At 41.1% G+C, this 14,902-nt stretch overlaps 1 long non-coding RNA gene across 1 annotated transcript; it reads left to right on the top strand.

Annotated features, from left to right (window-relative positions):
- The first annotated feature begins 13,605 nt into the window (after nucleotides 1-13,605).
- On the top strand, nucleotides 13,606-14,524 carry LOC112451272. The gene is made up of 3 exons (XR_003040060.2): nucleotides 13,606-13,673; nucleotides 13,743-13,895; nucleotides 13,970-14,524. It is a non-coding gene; the product is annotated as an uncharacterized LOC112451272 (long non-coding RNA).
- The last annotated feature ends 378 nt before the right edge of the window (nucleotides 14,525-14,902 follow it).

Here is a 14,902-nt window from a genome sequence, read left to right as displayed (position 1 = left end):
TTCATTTGATAGACTGTAGCTGCCTTAGCTAATATGGTTTGTAAACTTTTCATATTACTGTTGGTTTATTGAAATGGTAATTTTGCAAACTTAGTTTCTACAGTGAGTTATGCAGTACAAATATTGCATGTAAGTAATTGTTTCAGGAAAAGGGAAATGTTATGCTGTGCTATTACATGAAAAGGACAGAAGGGGGAGCTCTGACTATGTATATAAAAAGATGCTGTAACAGAGAACGTAGAAGAGTAATGAGAAAACTGAAGCTAACTTACGTCTGATGCTACTTATTTTCCACGATTTCAAACTAGCAACACTGCAACACACACATGCCCACTATCACCTTGTGCCCTAGAAACCAAAACAACAACCAAGCTGTTTTTACCATTTTTACCACCCTGTCTTACTTTATCCCAACCCTTTTGCCTCTAAACCTTAATTAAGTGGTGAAACCTGTGGATTGTCAGACCAGGATGGTGGTCCCCATCTTTAAAAAGGGGAATCAGAGAGTGTGTTCAAACTAACAAGGGGCCCCATTTCTCAGCATTCTCTGGAATATTTACTCCAGGGCGTTGGAAGATGGGCTCCAGTTGATTGTAGAACCTCAGATTCAGGAGGTTTAGCAGTTGTCTCTGCATTTTGCAGATGATGTGGTACTGTTGGTGTCTTCATGCACTGGGGTGGTTCACAGCCAAGTGTGAAGCAGCTGGGATGCGAGTCAGCTCTTCTAAATCTGGGGGCATGGTTCTCACCCAGACAAAGGTGGAATACTCCCTCAGGGTTAATATTAAATGTCTGCCTCAGGTCAGGGAGTTTGAGTATTTGAAAGTTGTTTAAAAGTGATAAATAAGTAAGTAAGCTTTATTTGTATAGCACATTTCACAGACAACAACATCACAAAGTGCTGAACAGAGAGCAACATAACAAAAAAGACAGTGGAACCATACACAAAAACATTAACCAACAAGTATCTAAAAACCTCTCTCAATAAAAATGTCTTAAGATGTTACTTAAAAGAGACCGTGGAGTCTGAGCAACGCATTGACAAAGGGAGAGCATTCCAGAGCCTGGGGGCAACCACTTGAAATGCTCTGTCACCACGTGTTTTATAAAAGGTGCGTGGTACCACCAGCAACATTTGATTTGAGGATCTCAAAGACCTGGATGGACAGAAAGGCAACAGAAGAGCCGAGATATATTTGGGAGACTGACCATGAAGTACCCTGAAAGTTAAAAACAAAATTTTGAAATGGATCCTCAAACTTACAGAGAGCCAGTGCAGAGAGGCCAGAACAGGAGTTATGTGAGCTCTTCTATGGGTCTTCGTTAGTAATCTTACTGCAGCGTTTTGCACAGACTGAAGGCGGGCCAAGGAGGTTTTATTTAAACACGTAAAAAGACTGTTACAGTAATCTAAACAAGACGAAATAAAAGCATGAACAATCATCTCAAGTTCCTTCTGTGACACAAAAGACCGCAGCTTAGAAATATTTCTTAAATGAAATAAACAGTTGCGAACTAACGTTTTGCAATGAGCGTCAAACGACAATGAGCTGTTAAAAAAACAACACCCAAATTTCTGAGGTTATTATTTACTGAAGGAGTTAAAAAAGCAAGATGCTGCCAGATTACAATAACAAGAGTCTCAGTCTTATTTGCATTTAACTGCAGGTAATTATTGTTGAGCCAAATTTTGATTTCTGACAGACAACTGCCTAATTGAGACAGTTTGTAGAGCTCAGAGTATTGAAAGGAACAGTACAACTGAGGATCATCAGCATATAGATGATAAGATACATTACTGTAACTTTTTAAGATGTCTCTTATGAGATAAAGATACAATAGGAAGAGGATAGGGCCCAAAACTAGTCTGTCTAGGCTCCAACCCTCATCTATGGTCATGAGGTATGGATCTTGACAAAAAAAAAAAAGAAAAATCCTAGATACAGCCATCTGAACTGAACTTCCTTAAGGTGGCTGGGCTTGGCCTTAGAGAAAAGGTGAGGAGCTCCATCATACAGAGGGAGGCAGCTGGATGCTCCTCTGCAACAAAAAGAGTGCCCCGTGGATGCCTCCCTCTGGAGTTTTTCTAGGTTCGCCCAGTTATGAGGAGATTCATACCCAGAACTCTCTGGAGGAATTACATTTTTTCTCTGGCCTGGGAATGCCTTGGTATTCCCAAGGAGGAGCTGAGAAGTGCTGCTGTTAAGAAGGATGTCTGGGTATCTCTACTGGACCTTTTGTCTCTGTAACTTCACCATAGAGAAGCAGCAGAAAATGGATGGCTTATTTATTAAATAAGAGGAAACTGTGAACAATGTAAAAAGAAACAAAAACAGTTTTTTGGGGGAGAATTTTAAGGCTATCCAAGAATGTTATTTCTCTGTAGTTGATATGCCATTAATGTGGATATTTTGCCATCTAGTGGTGCATTGTTGATATTTCAGCATTTTTATTAGAATCTTCTAGACAGAGATTTTTTATGCATGAAGAAAATAATAATTGAAAAAATATCCAGAATTGTGTAGATTGTTTCTGTGTCTGAAACACATTGTTTTAAAAAGACAGTGATTCCTAACTCAGCTCTCCTGCCGCTATCAAAAGGTCAGCTAAGACCCTAGAAGTTTTTTTTTTCTCACCAACATTGTCTGTGAACTGGGACTGTCTGTTTCAGCTGACCTTTTATATGCCTCACAAAGCAAGCCTCCTACTCCTGCTGACTGACAGTGTCTCAGTATGTTTGCTCCATCCAGGGTTCCTACAAATTTTCCAATTTTACATCCCATACTTATCCAGACTCAAATTTTCAGATATGTTAGATTTTTGTTTTGTACTTATCAGTGTGTGTGCTTTATAAGAATAGACTTATCTTTTTGAAAATGTAACAGTACATCTACAGGAGTGAAACAGAGGACAGTCAATGTATGATCTAGCCCAGATCTACCATAAGGCAAACATGCAAAAGGGGCCCTTAGTAATAAATGAAAAAAATATATGACATATCCTCAAAGAAGGAAAATACAACTTGTTGATTTTGTAGTATAAATTTTAAATTTAGCTCCAAACAATCATAAAAACAGAATAATTGACAAACGATTATTATTAAAATAAATCTGCCATACTCCACTTTTTGAGCAAATCTGCCTCCTGAGCTCCATGGGCTAAAGCTCCACCATCTCTGCTGCTGACCATCTGTGTCTCTGAGTGGCAGACACACAGAGAGCTCCACTCCACAGCTCAGAAATACTATTTAACACCAAGAACAATGTTTAAAACAAACTAATCCATGTCTAAACTATGTGTGTGATTTGGGTGAACACATTTCTTGTAGGTTTTATCAGAGTGTAATGACTGAATTGCACAAGGAAATATGTGACGACTCAAACAGTCAGATTAAAACAGGGCAGAGAGCTGTGGAATCAGATATTCTGCTGTGAAGATAATAAAACTACCCTCATTAGGAGAAATGGTTTCCAAAACACCATTATAGCCTCAGAAAAGCAGCTTGTTAACGCCATGCTAACGCCATCAACAAAACAACAGAACATGTTCATCATCTTCACCAGAGTCAAAGACAGCCAGACAGAATACAAATATAGCAGTAATACATTAATGTTATTGTAATAACTATGAAATCTAGTATGAATTTTTATTCCATATGAGAAGCAGTTTCATTTTACAAAAAGAAGGGCTATTTCTTTATTTTTATAATAAACAAACATGTGAGGAAGTTTTATTTTACAAAAAGACTAGAAAGTTTTTAAATTTAATTTTAATAAGTTTTTTTAACTTGAAGACTGATTGTTAGGCAGGCGAGGAAGGGTCCCTGGCAATGCTGACTCCTGACAGCATAAACTAGTTCTAGAGACAGAGAATGTCATCTCTCTGGCGTGTAAGGAGCCGGGGCTTGGGTGTGAGGTTGAGGGATACTAACTCCATAAAACTAGGCTCACCTCTACACACAGAGTTGTAGTCCCTGAAGTTGCCCAGGGAGAGAGGCAATGGTCACGTCATGGCAGGTCATACTCGCAAGCAAAAATCTACTCGTTACAAGGCCAACTTAGGTAAAAGGTCAATAATGAGTTTTATAATAATACCATCAGACCTGCTGCCATCTTTGACAATCGGGATTAGTGAGAGGCAGAGCTGACAAGTGATCCCCACCTGGTGGCAAGTTAGATCATGTAACACGGGAGGCTGCCAGACAGACCTAGTAAACCCAAATGAGTAGTGAGGGTGAACTGGGAACATTTGGATAAGCCCCCTGTCTGACAGATCTTCATCCAGGAGAGTCTTTCACATGTCCCTGGGTAGGTCGGGGACATGGAATTGAATAGGCCATCTTCAGAGCTTCTATTGCAAATGGCGTTTTCAGGAGCTGTGGCCTGAAGGTCATTGGTGCCTGTCACGGAGGCAACCAAAGGACCTGCTGGTGGACACAAGCTATGATAGAAGTTGTCATGGTGAAAAAGGAGGCCTTTAAGGTCTGGCTGTCCCAGAGAACTCCTGAAACAGCTGACAGGTACAGGGTGGTGAGAGGGCCTATAACTTCTATGGTTGTGGGTGCAAAAGCTCGGTTGGGGAGGAATTTGAACAGGCTATGAAGGAGGATTTTTAGTTGACCTCTAGGAAGTTCTGGTAAAGCATTTAGCAACTCAGAAAAAGGAAAGCAGGGCCTGTCTCAGGCTGTGCTGGGTTTGGTTGAAGAATTGCTGACCTGCATTGGGGATATTTTTGGACAATAGAAAGAGCACTTTGAGAATCTCCTTAGTCCAGCCACCATGCCACCTTCGAAGAGACAGAGTCTGAAGACTCGAGGAAGACAAGAGCATTACCATGACAGAGATCACCAAGGTAGTTAAAAAGCTCCCCATTGGCAGAGTGCCATGGTTGCCATCCCATTCTGCAGAGTGGCAGAATGAGGTGGCAGACACCCCATTCTGCCACTCTGCAGACATTTCTTAGCCTCCCTGGGGAAATTTATTCCAGGTTGTTGAAAGTGAGGCTCTGACTAATTGTCAAACGTCAGATTCAGGAGGAGCAGTGTGGCTTTCATCCACTGGCGGCGCTAAGGGGGTGCTATAGCTCCCCCTTGGAAAAGTCATAGCACCCCCGAAGCACACCCAAACAAGGGCGTAACCGACATAGGGTATGTGTAAAACATGTCCCACACATGGCCCTTATGTGTGCCCTCTATCCCCCGCACTTTTTTCAGCTGTTGCAATTGTTTAATCTGTTGTTAACATGTGGGGATGTGTTTTTCCGGGTGATCTTTAAATGCACCATGAGCGCTGCGTACACATGGTGGGTCGGGAGACTTGCTGCTTACCAGTGTTGCATGTTGCGTCAGAAATATGTTCAGCAAACTAGCCAGAGCCAATAAGAGGCAAAAAACTTTGCAAAGTTTTTTCAAAACAAACCGTGTAAGTTGAGTAATGGTGTTCCATGCTGATAATGTTAGCTAGATGATGATCGATGTCAATATATAATGTTAAGCTAGTTAACAAAGCTATTAATGTTGTTCTTAACCTATGTTACATTCCTTGCTGGTTATTTATTGCTAGCAATATATTCAATCCTTTTAAATTTCTGTGCAGAAGTTGTGCTCACTGTTGCTTTCCATATATTTAAAAATAATCTTTATTGCCACAATAGAAAGAGCAAAGTCAGGGAGATAACAAATGTTAAATCAGAGGCCAGCAGCAGAGACAATGATGCAGGGTCTTCTGTGAGGAATGTTGCCAGAAGTCCAAGGCCTTTTTGAAGAAGTGCAAATATTTGTACGGTTGCTGCTTGCTGTGCCTATCTCTTCCGCTGAGGCTGAAAGAAATTTCAGTGGTCTTCGGCGGTTAAAAACTTGGCTTCGCAACACAACGACACAGTCTTGGCTCAACAGTGTTGCTATGTGCCATAACCACAAAGATAAATTGGACAAGCTAAATAGGAGAGAAATTACTCAGCAATTTATTGTGCCTAATGAAAGGCGCAGAATTACATTTGGGTGCTTCACTTAGATGGGATCAGTGCACTGCTACATGTTCATGTTGTGGGAAGCTTCTTTATTCCTGTGATAGAGGTTTAGGTAGAGATATCGGCCTATCCCAGATACATATGTATATTTGATTCTGTTCTTCATTTATACATATATATATGTATATATATATATATATATACACTGCTCAAAAAAAAATAAAGGGAACACTTAAACAACACAATATAACTCCAAGTAAATCAAACTTCTGTGAAAGCAAACTGTCCACTTAGGAAGCAACAATGATTGGCAATCAACTGCACATGTTATTGTGCAAATAGAATAGACAACAGGTGGAAATTATTGTCAATTAGCAAGACACACTCAATAAAGGAGTGGTTCTGCAGGTAGGGACCACAGACCACTTCTCAGTACTTATGCTTTATGAATGATGTTTTGGTCACTTTTGAATGTTGGTGGTACTTTCACACTCGTGGTAGCATGAGACGGACTCTACAACCCACACAATTGGCTCAGGTAGTGCAGCTCATGCAGGATGGCACATCAATGGGAGCTGTGGCAAGAAGGTTTGCTGTGTCTGTCAGCGTAGTGTCCAGAGGCTGGAGGCACTACCAGGAGACAGGCCAGTACACCAGCAGATGTGGAGGAAGCCGTAGGTGGGCAACAATACAGCAGCATGACCGCTACCTCTGCCTTTGTGCAAGGAGGAACAGGAGGAGCACTGCCAGAGCAAAATTACTTCCAGCAGGCCACAAATGTGCATGTGTCTGCACAAACGGTTAGAAACCGACTTCATGAGGATGGCATGAGGGCCCGACGTCCACAGATGGAGGTTGTGCTCACAGCTGAAGACCGTGCAGGACGCTTGGCATTTGCCAGGGAACACCAGGATGGTGTGGCAAATTTGCCACTGGTGCCCTGTGCTCTTCACAGATAAAAGCAAGTTCACACTGAGCACATGTGACAGCCGTGACAGAGTCTGGAGACACCGTGGAGAGCGATCTGCTGCCTGCAACATCCTTCAGCATGATCAGTTTGGCAGTTGGTCAGTAATGGTGTGGGGTCACATTTCTTTGGAGGGCCGCATAACCCTCGATGTGCTCGCCAGAGGTAGCATGACTGCCATTAGGTACCGAGATGAGCTCCTCAGACACCTTGTGAGACCATATGCTGATGCGGTTGGCCCTGGGTTCCTCCTCATGCAGGACAATGCTAGACCTCAGGTGGCTGGAGTGTGTCAGCAGTTCCTGCAAGATTCAATTCAATTCAAAAATACTTTATTAATCCCAAAGGGAAATTAAATGTTTACGTAACTCATTTAAATCAAGGAGTTATTATAGATGGTGATGACTGTGGGCAGGAAAGATCTCCTGTAGCGGTCTGTTTTACAGCTAATCTGAAGAAGCCTTTGACTAAAGAGACTCTGTTTTCCGATGACGGTCTCATGAAGAGGATGGTCAGGGTTGTCCATGATTTCCTTGATTTTATGCAAAATACTTCTTTGCATCATCATCTCCAGACGTTCCACAGTCATCCCCAGAACAGAACCAGCTTTCTTTATCAGGTTGTTGAGCCTTTTTAGGTCCCTGGCTCTGATGCTGCTGCTTCAACAGATGATGGTAGAGGAGATGACACTCTCAACAACAGACTTATAGAAGATCTGCAACATCTTGCTGGAAACCTTGAAGGATCTAAGCTTCCTCAAGAAGTACAGTCTGCTCTGTCCCTTCTTGAAGATGGCTTCACTGTTGAGTCTCCAGTCCAGTCTGTTGTCTAGATGAACACCAAGGTATTTATATTCCTCAACCATCTCCACTTCTTCTCCCATGATGGTAATAGGGTTTGATCTGACCCTGTTTCTCCTGAAATCTACATCATCTCCTTTGTTTTGTTCACATTCAAGATCAGATGATTGTTTCCACACCATGCCACAAAGCGGTCCACCAGATCTCTGTACTCAGCTTCTTGTCCATCTCTGATACACCCGACAAATGCAGAGTCATCTGAATATTTCTGTAGATGACAGGAGTCTGACTTGTGCTGAATGTCTGAAGTGTATAGAGTGAAAAGGAATGGTGAGAGTACAGTCCCCTGTGGTGCTCCTGTACTGCTGACCACCTGATTAAACACACAGTCCTTCAGTCTCACGAACTGTGGTCTGTTTGTCAGGTAGTCATTGATCCAGGCGATTGTTGAAGCCTCCACCTGAGTTTTCTGGAGTTTCAGACGAAGCAGATCAGGCTGAATTGTGTTAAATGATTAAAATGTGTTAAAAAAGATGAAGGCATTAAAGCTATGGACTGGCCCACTCGTTCCCCAGACCTGAATCCGATTGATCACACCTGGGACATCATGTCTCGCTCTATTCACCAACGCCATGTTGCACCACAGACTGTCCAGGAGTTGGCGGATGCTTTAGTCCAGGTTTGGGAGGAGATCTCTCAGGAGACCATCCGCCACCTCATCAGGAGCATGCCCAGGCGTTGCAGGGAGGTCATACAGGCACGTGGAGGCCACACACAATACTGAGCCTCATTTAGATGTGTTTTAAGGACATTACATCAAAGTTGGATAAGCCTGTAGTGTGTTTTTCCACTTTAATTTTGTGCGTGACTCCAAATCCAGGCCTCCATTGGTTAATAAATTTGATTTCCATTGATGATTTTTGTGTGATTTTGTTGTCAGCACATTCAACTTTGTACAGAACAAAGTATTCAATGAAAATATTTAATTCATTCAGATCTAGGATGTGTTACTTGAGTGTTTCCTTTATTTTTTTGAGCAGTGTATTTATGTTTGTGCTTGTGTCTGTGTGTTGAGAACTGTAACAACAAATAATTCTTCATAGCACCCTTATTAAAATGCTTAGCATCCCCTTAGCACCTGCAGAGAAAAATTTCTGGAGCTGCCCCTGTTTTCGTCCTAGTTGTGAAACAGTGTACCAGATCTTAACCCTTGCAGAGCTGCTAAGGGGGACATGGGAGTTTGATTTTCCAGTCTACATCTGTTTTGTGGATCGGCAGAAGGCTTATGTCCATATTTCTTAAGACATTCTATATTGGGTACTGTAGGCGTATGGGCTACAGGAGTCACTTTTAAGAGCTATACAATCCCTGTATATCCAAAATAAGATGTGCGTCTGCATCCTCAACACAAATTTAAGCTAGTGTGAATCAACTGAAAAGAGAGTCAGCTCTAACTTTGAGGTTATGGTTCTCAACTGAAAAGTAGTGGAATGCTCTCTCTGGGTCAGTGATGAGTCTCTTCCTCAAGTGGAGGTATTCAAGTATCTAGGAGTCTTGTTTTGTGTGATGGTAAGATGGAATGGGAGATAGATTGATGGGTCAGGACCTCATCTGCACTAACAAAGGCATTTGTCTTGGTGAAGAAAGAGTAGAATCACAAGGGAAAGCTCTCAATTCACTCATCCAGCTATGTTTCAAGCCTCAACTATGCTCATGAAGAATAGATTATGACCAAAAAAGACAAGATCTCAGACACATGCGTCTGAAATGAGCAGCCTTAGAGATGGTGAGGAGCTCTGTCATCCATGAGGAGCTCAGATTTGAAGTTCTACTCAAATGTATCAGAAGGAGTCAACTAAAGTGGTTCAGGCATCTGATAAAGACGTAAAATGACTGCAACTGATGTGATCTGATTTAGGATCAGTTATGTTGTATCAATAAGAAATCAGCAGAAAACCTTATAGAGTACTGAAAAATGGCTTGTGGGTGCTATGATAATTACAATGGAGGGGAAGGGGTGCTCTTAAGTATTTGAGCCCAGGGCCCCCTGCGGGTCATAATTCTGCCTTGTGTAGGAGTGCCCAGGAACAAAGTTAATATACAGAACTTATGGAAAAAAACAGGCCTTAGGATGTAAAGACTGATCAAGTGCCTCGAGAGATATAGTGAGGGAGTCCTGGGATAGATAGATGACTTATAGACTGCAGAGCTGAATAACGGCCGGGATGATCAGCCACACAATCCCCTCCCTCACATTGCAGTAAGACTATATGCTGTAACAGACAATTTGATTTGGCATGTAGAATGCTGTTAGAGAATGCTATGAAAATCAATATAAGCTTAGACCAAAAACATGCAGGATAGGTTTGAATGAAATATGAGATAATCTAAATAAAGTCGTAAAACTAAACATATCTAAACATGAGCTAAGACAGTCAAAATTGTAGCTAAGACAATCTGAATGAAATCATGATAAAGTTAAAACCAAACAACAATCAGGAGTCTAACAATCTAACAATATCTAAAATATGGGCTAAGATAAACTAAACTAAACTAAATGTACAGGAAGGCTAAATAAGCTAACATAAACTGAAACATGATAATGCTAAACTACAGGTACAGCCTGGCTAACTAATAGTACCAAAGGCCAGCTAAACAGCCAACATAAAAAAATGCTAGGATAAACATGATAATGCTAAATTAAAGGTACAACATAGCTAACTAACAGTACTAATGCCCGCTAAACAGCCAACATAAGAATTGCTAAGATAGCTAAACTAAGGTAGTGAAGGAAGGGAGAGAGTGGGGTGACAGAGACGAGCCAGAGATGGTGGTGTGTGTGTGTGTGTGTGTGTGTTTGTAGAGACGGTGGAAGACGATGTGGTGTGTGTTGTGTATGTGTGTGTGTGCGTGTGTATTTGTAGAGAAGTCCATGAATCACGTCACAGAGGCCATTGTCTTTGATAATATGATGGAATGCTTATCAGCCAGCCCAGAGCAGATCTACAGGTGTCCTTAGGCAAGGGAGGGGGCAGAGCATCTTGTTTACATAAAATCCTGGGAGAAATTGAAGATAGCTGGCCAAGGTCAGCATAGGGAGCCAGATTCACATAACAATAATTGTTTTGGGTCAGGCCGACATTATGTTGTCCATCTGCCTTGAAAGTCTTGCTGGTACTTCTTCATGGCGAGTCCAAACAGCCAAATTCCAGGTCCATTCCACCTGTTCCAAGCGAGCAACTTTCTCCAAGATTTATCCAATTTCATTCCTAAGGCCAGGAACCACATTTAGCCTAAGGTCCTGTAAAAGAATTGCATCCAACTTGTGATTCTGCTCCCGTACATCACAGTCTGAGTGTCAAATGCCGAACCCATCAAACAAATTTGATGATATGTCAGGTAACTGCCTAATCCAAACAGCAGAAATCCTGTTATCAAAAACCCAAATATGTAAAGATCCTCTATGTCCTCCACTGACAAAAATCGATAGACACACAATCTTCCACTACTGCCAGGAATCCGTTGTGTATCCAGCAAAAAATGTCCCATCTGGGCAGTTGGGCTCTCCCTTGCCCAGTCTTCCTGTCAAGAAAATTTGAGAAAAAAATTTGCGTTGAGAGAACAGCTGACCAGATCCATAGTTTATAAATTTCAGATAATTTGCAAAGAGAGGCTCCGAAAAGAAAGCAGGGCAGAGAGGCAGAGATTGTGATATGTTGCGTGATCTTGCATGATCTGGTAGTGTTTAGAGCACATGTGTCAATCTCCGTTCCTCTGGGGCCACTCTGCTACATGTTTTAGATGTGTTCTTGCTTTGGACTTATGGACATATGTCTGAAGAACTTGACGATTTGGTGAGTAGGTAATTAAACCATTTGAATCAGTTGTGTTGGAGCAGAAAAACCTAAAACCTCCAGGACAGTGACTCTTGAGACCTGGAGTTTGACACTCCTGGCTTAGAATATAGGTTGTGAATGCCTCTTAGCTACTACCACATCAATTTTTAGCTAAGTATCTCCAATATTCACTGAAGTATAGCCATTTTTGTGTAGACTGAGGTCATTTATCTGGCAGACATCTTGATTTGGACTGACTCCAAAGGTTAAACAGCTGTAGATGCACCTTCAGCATTTACGTTTTGAGCGTTGCATTACAATCTTTCAAGTGGTTCATGAGGTATTTTGCAAACAGACAAATATGGCTGACTTCAAAAGGTTATGCCAAGATTTTATGTAAAAACATTGTGCAATCTGTTGCACTCAAATTATGTGGTGGCAATAATGCTTGTTTACTACCATGCCAAGTTTTAGCTTGAGCTGTAAAATTGATCGACTTGTACTCATTTTTGTGTTTGCTAAGATCACTTTGTGATGGTGGCCATTTGAATCAAATTGACTTGAAAGGTTATTTAGTTGTAGATGCCAACCTATTGATTATTTTCTGAAAGTTTCATTAAAGTCTAACCAGTGATTCATAGAATATTTTGCTCATGGTGCAGACAAACATACTCACACATGCACACAGACACTGGCAAAAATATTACCGCTGTGCCTTTACCTTTGGTGGTGGGCTATAATTAAATACCTTGTCGACTGTTCTGTGGTTTCCAGTCAAGTATGATTTGCTGTGCTTGTTGTTCATGGCTATTGTTGCTGTAGTAGATGTGGCCAAGCAGCCAGAGGACAAGCCTGTACCAGTTCCTAAATTTGTAATGTAGTTTCCAAAACCACACAGCTTCTGTCCAGCATAACCAAACATAATGACTCTTTAGACCACTATTTTTTATCTTTTTAACATTCTTTAAAAAATTCTGATGAAAACTGCATCTGTCTAATTTATCTTTGGAAATTAATGTAGTAGTATTACATTTAATTTTATTTGATTTTATGTCATTGTTTCTTTGGCAGTGAAGAGGTGAACACATAGGTGAATACCTCAAGTCTCTAAACTTATTCTTTGCTATATTATATTGTTATATTTAAATATAGTAGGAGTAAAATTACACTAATTCAGCTCTGAAACATAATAATTGATGACGTGGTTCCACAAGTTAAATAGTAAATATACCAATGTCCATTTTTTACAGTCCATACTGACGCCTGTCTCTTATTCACTTTGACAATTTAATTACAGTATCATTAGGACGGGTAGATCATACTTAAATTAAATTAAATACAATTGTCAGAGGATTTGCTGATGAACAAACAATCCTTCACTGATGAATTGCACGGTTTATACATAAACTTGCCTATATGATAAGCGCACCAATTAGTTTCAACATGAGAAAATAACATGCACCACTGTACTCACCAAGTAAATCTGTACATGTTCAATTAAATATTTATTTACTTTTCTATAATAAAATATTTTATAGTGTTACACACTGTAATTGTCTAGAGACCAATTAAAGTATGACAGAAATGAATTTTATAATGATAAGTTAAGTCTGAGATAAAGGTGGATCCCAATTCAATTAGTTTAATGACTTTCAGCAAGAGTCACAGAATTATCATCAGCCACACAAGGAGCAGGCAGCTCTACAACACATGCTCAATCCCAACAACATCCTGCTCTCACTGCCCATGATCATCACGTCATTTTGGTATCATGCCTGGACTACAACACCATCATGCCCACAACGTGCTTGCAGCAATCCTAGTCAGTCATTGCAATGCTCTTGACCTCACAGCTGAAACAGAAATCCCATCCTGCTGCCATTCTTGATACATTCCAAAGGATCATACTACAATCTCACCACATGGCTGTGTAGCAGGAAGAAGCCTGCCCCAATATTCAAAACACCTGGCACCTAATCACCTCATGATGGGTGGAGAGTATAAAAGGGAGACTCTCTCACCTGGTTGCTTTATGCTGGCAGTTGGTCGCACCTCATTGGAAAGGTCGCTTGTGTAGTGTGCAGGTCCAAAACTCAAACATCAGTAAGTAATGTTTCTCCTTCTGCATAAGACCTACAATTTCAGTGTTTGACTTGAATTGTTTAAATCTAGAAACCACTGGAAGTTTCCTGCTTGGTACTGGGGTGTGGCTGCAATTCACCCTCCCCAGTGCAGTTTGATGTAAAACAGAACACATTGGCAAGCTGATCCTCCCGCTGTGGGCCAGTAAGGATTCTCTGGTTGGGGTGGAGGCATCCAGCTCTGGTAGGTGACAGTGGTTTCCTCTGCCTTCTACCAACTTCTGTAAATCACCTATTAACCTTTTGATTTAATTTCAGCTCTGACACTGCTGCAGCTCACTGGAGACCCTGCTGTTTTGTTTCACTGCTTGGTTTCATTTTTTTTAGTTTACCTTGTTTCATCAGTTGACTGTATTTTATTTTTGTAACGGTTTTGTTTAATTGGTTATTTTAAAGCATTCTATTGCTTGCTGTGGCCTCCAGCTTTGCTGCAGGTAGCAACCTTGGGTTATTTTAGATTATTTTATTAAAGTATTGATGCTTTTAATTATGTTGGGGGTAACCTCATTTTAGTCTTTGGCCAAATTTAAATTGTATTTGGTGTTTTGTATTTGCTTGTTTAACCCCACCCTTTTGTTTCCAGGCTGAGAGCCGAAGGTAGTGGGAGGGGCCTCAAGGGAGACTGGACCTGTGTTGTGCGAGTGGCCGGTGTTGGGATTTCTTCACGACTGCATGCCTGTTCACAAGTGTTTGGGGTGACTTATTTTGGATATATTCATTCACTTTAGGAACCAGTTCCCATTTGGACCGCCCTCCCCCTGCTGGTAGGCCTCAGTACTGTGCACTTCCCTTCCTATTGTGGTTCCTTATGTTTTGATTGTCTCTTTAAAAAAAAAACAAAAAACAAACATGAAACAATAAACTGTAATTAACTGTGGGAAAAGTCTTGTTCTCTTTGGTCACGAACCTCAAGTGCCTACTGGCAATCTATTTCCTTGGGTGCAATTCCCAAGGTGATGTTGTTGACAACTTCTGGTTACCCTGCTGTGAGGAGCAGAGTATCAGCATTATACCCTAGTGACGCCACAGCTGCAATAACCAATGCACACTCTACAAGTGCTGTGAGTGCTAAGAGCATAGAAGCATCATGATTACCTTCACACTGAAGATTTCCAAATTTCCTTCATGTTTTCCTGTCATCCAGAGTGAAGGGGACCTTAACAGTTTAGTGGTTTATTGAATCTCAGAGAA

This window comes from Kryptolebias marmoratus, linkage group LG21 (genome assembly GCF_001649575.2).
Source record: "Kryptolebias marmoratus isolate JLee-2015 linkage group LG21, ASM164957v2, whole genome shotgun sequence".
Classification (NCBI taxonomy): domain Eukaryota; kingdom Metazoa; phylum Chordata; class Actinopteri; order Cyprinodontiformes; family Rivulidae; genus Kryptolebias; species Kryptolebias marmoratus.
Note: the sequence above shows the minus strand (reverse complement) of the source record. Positions and strands in the feature narration are given on the sequence as shown.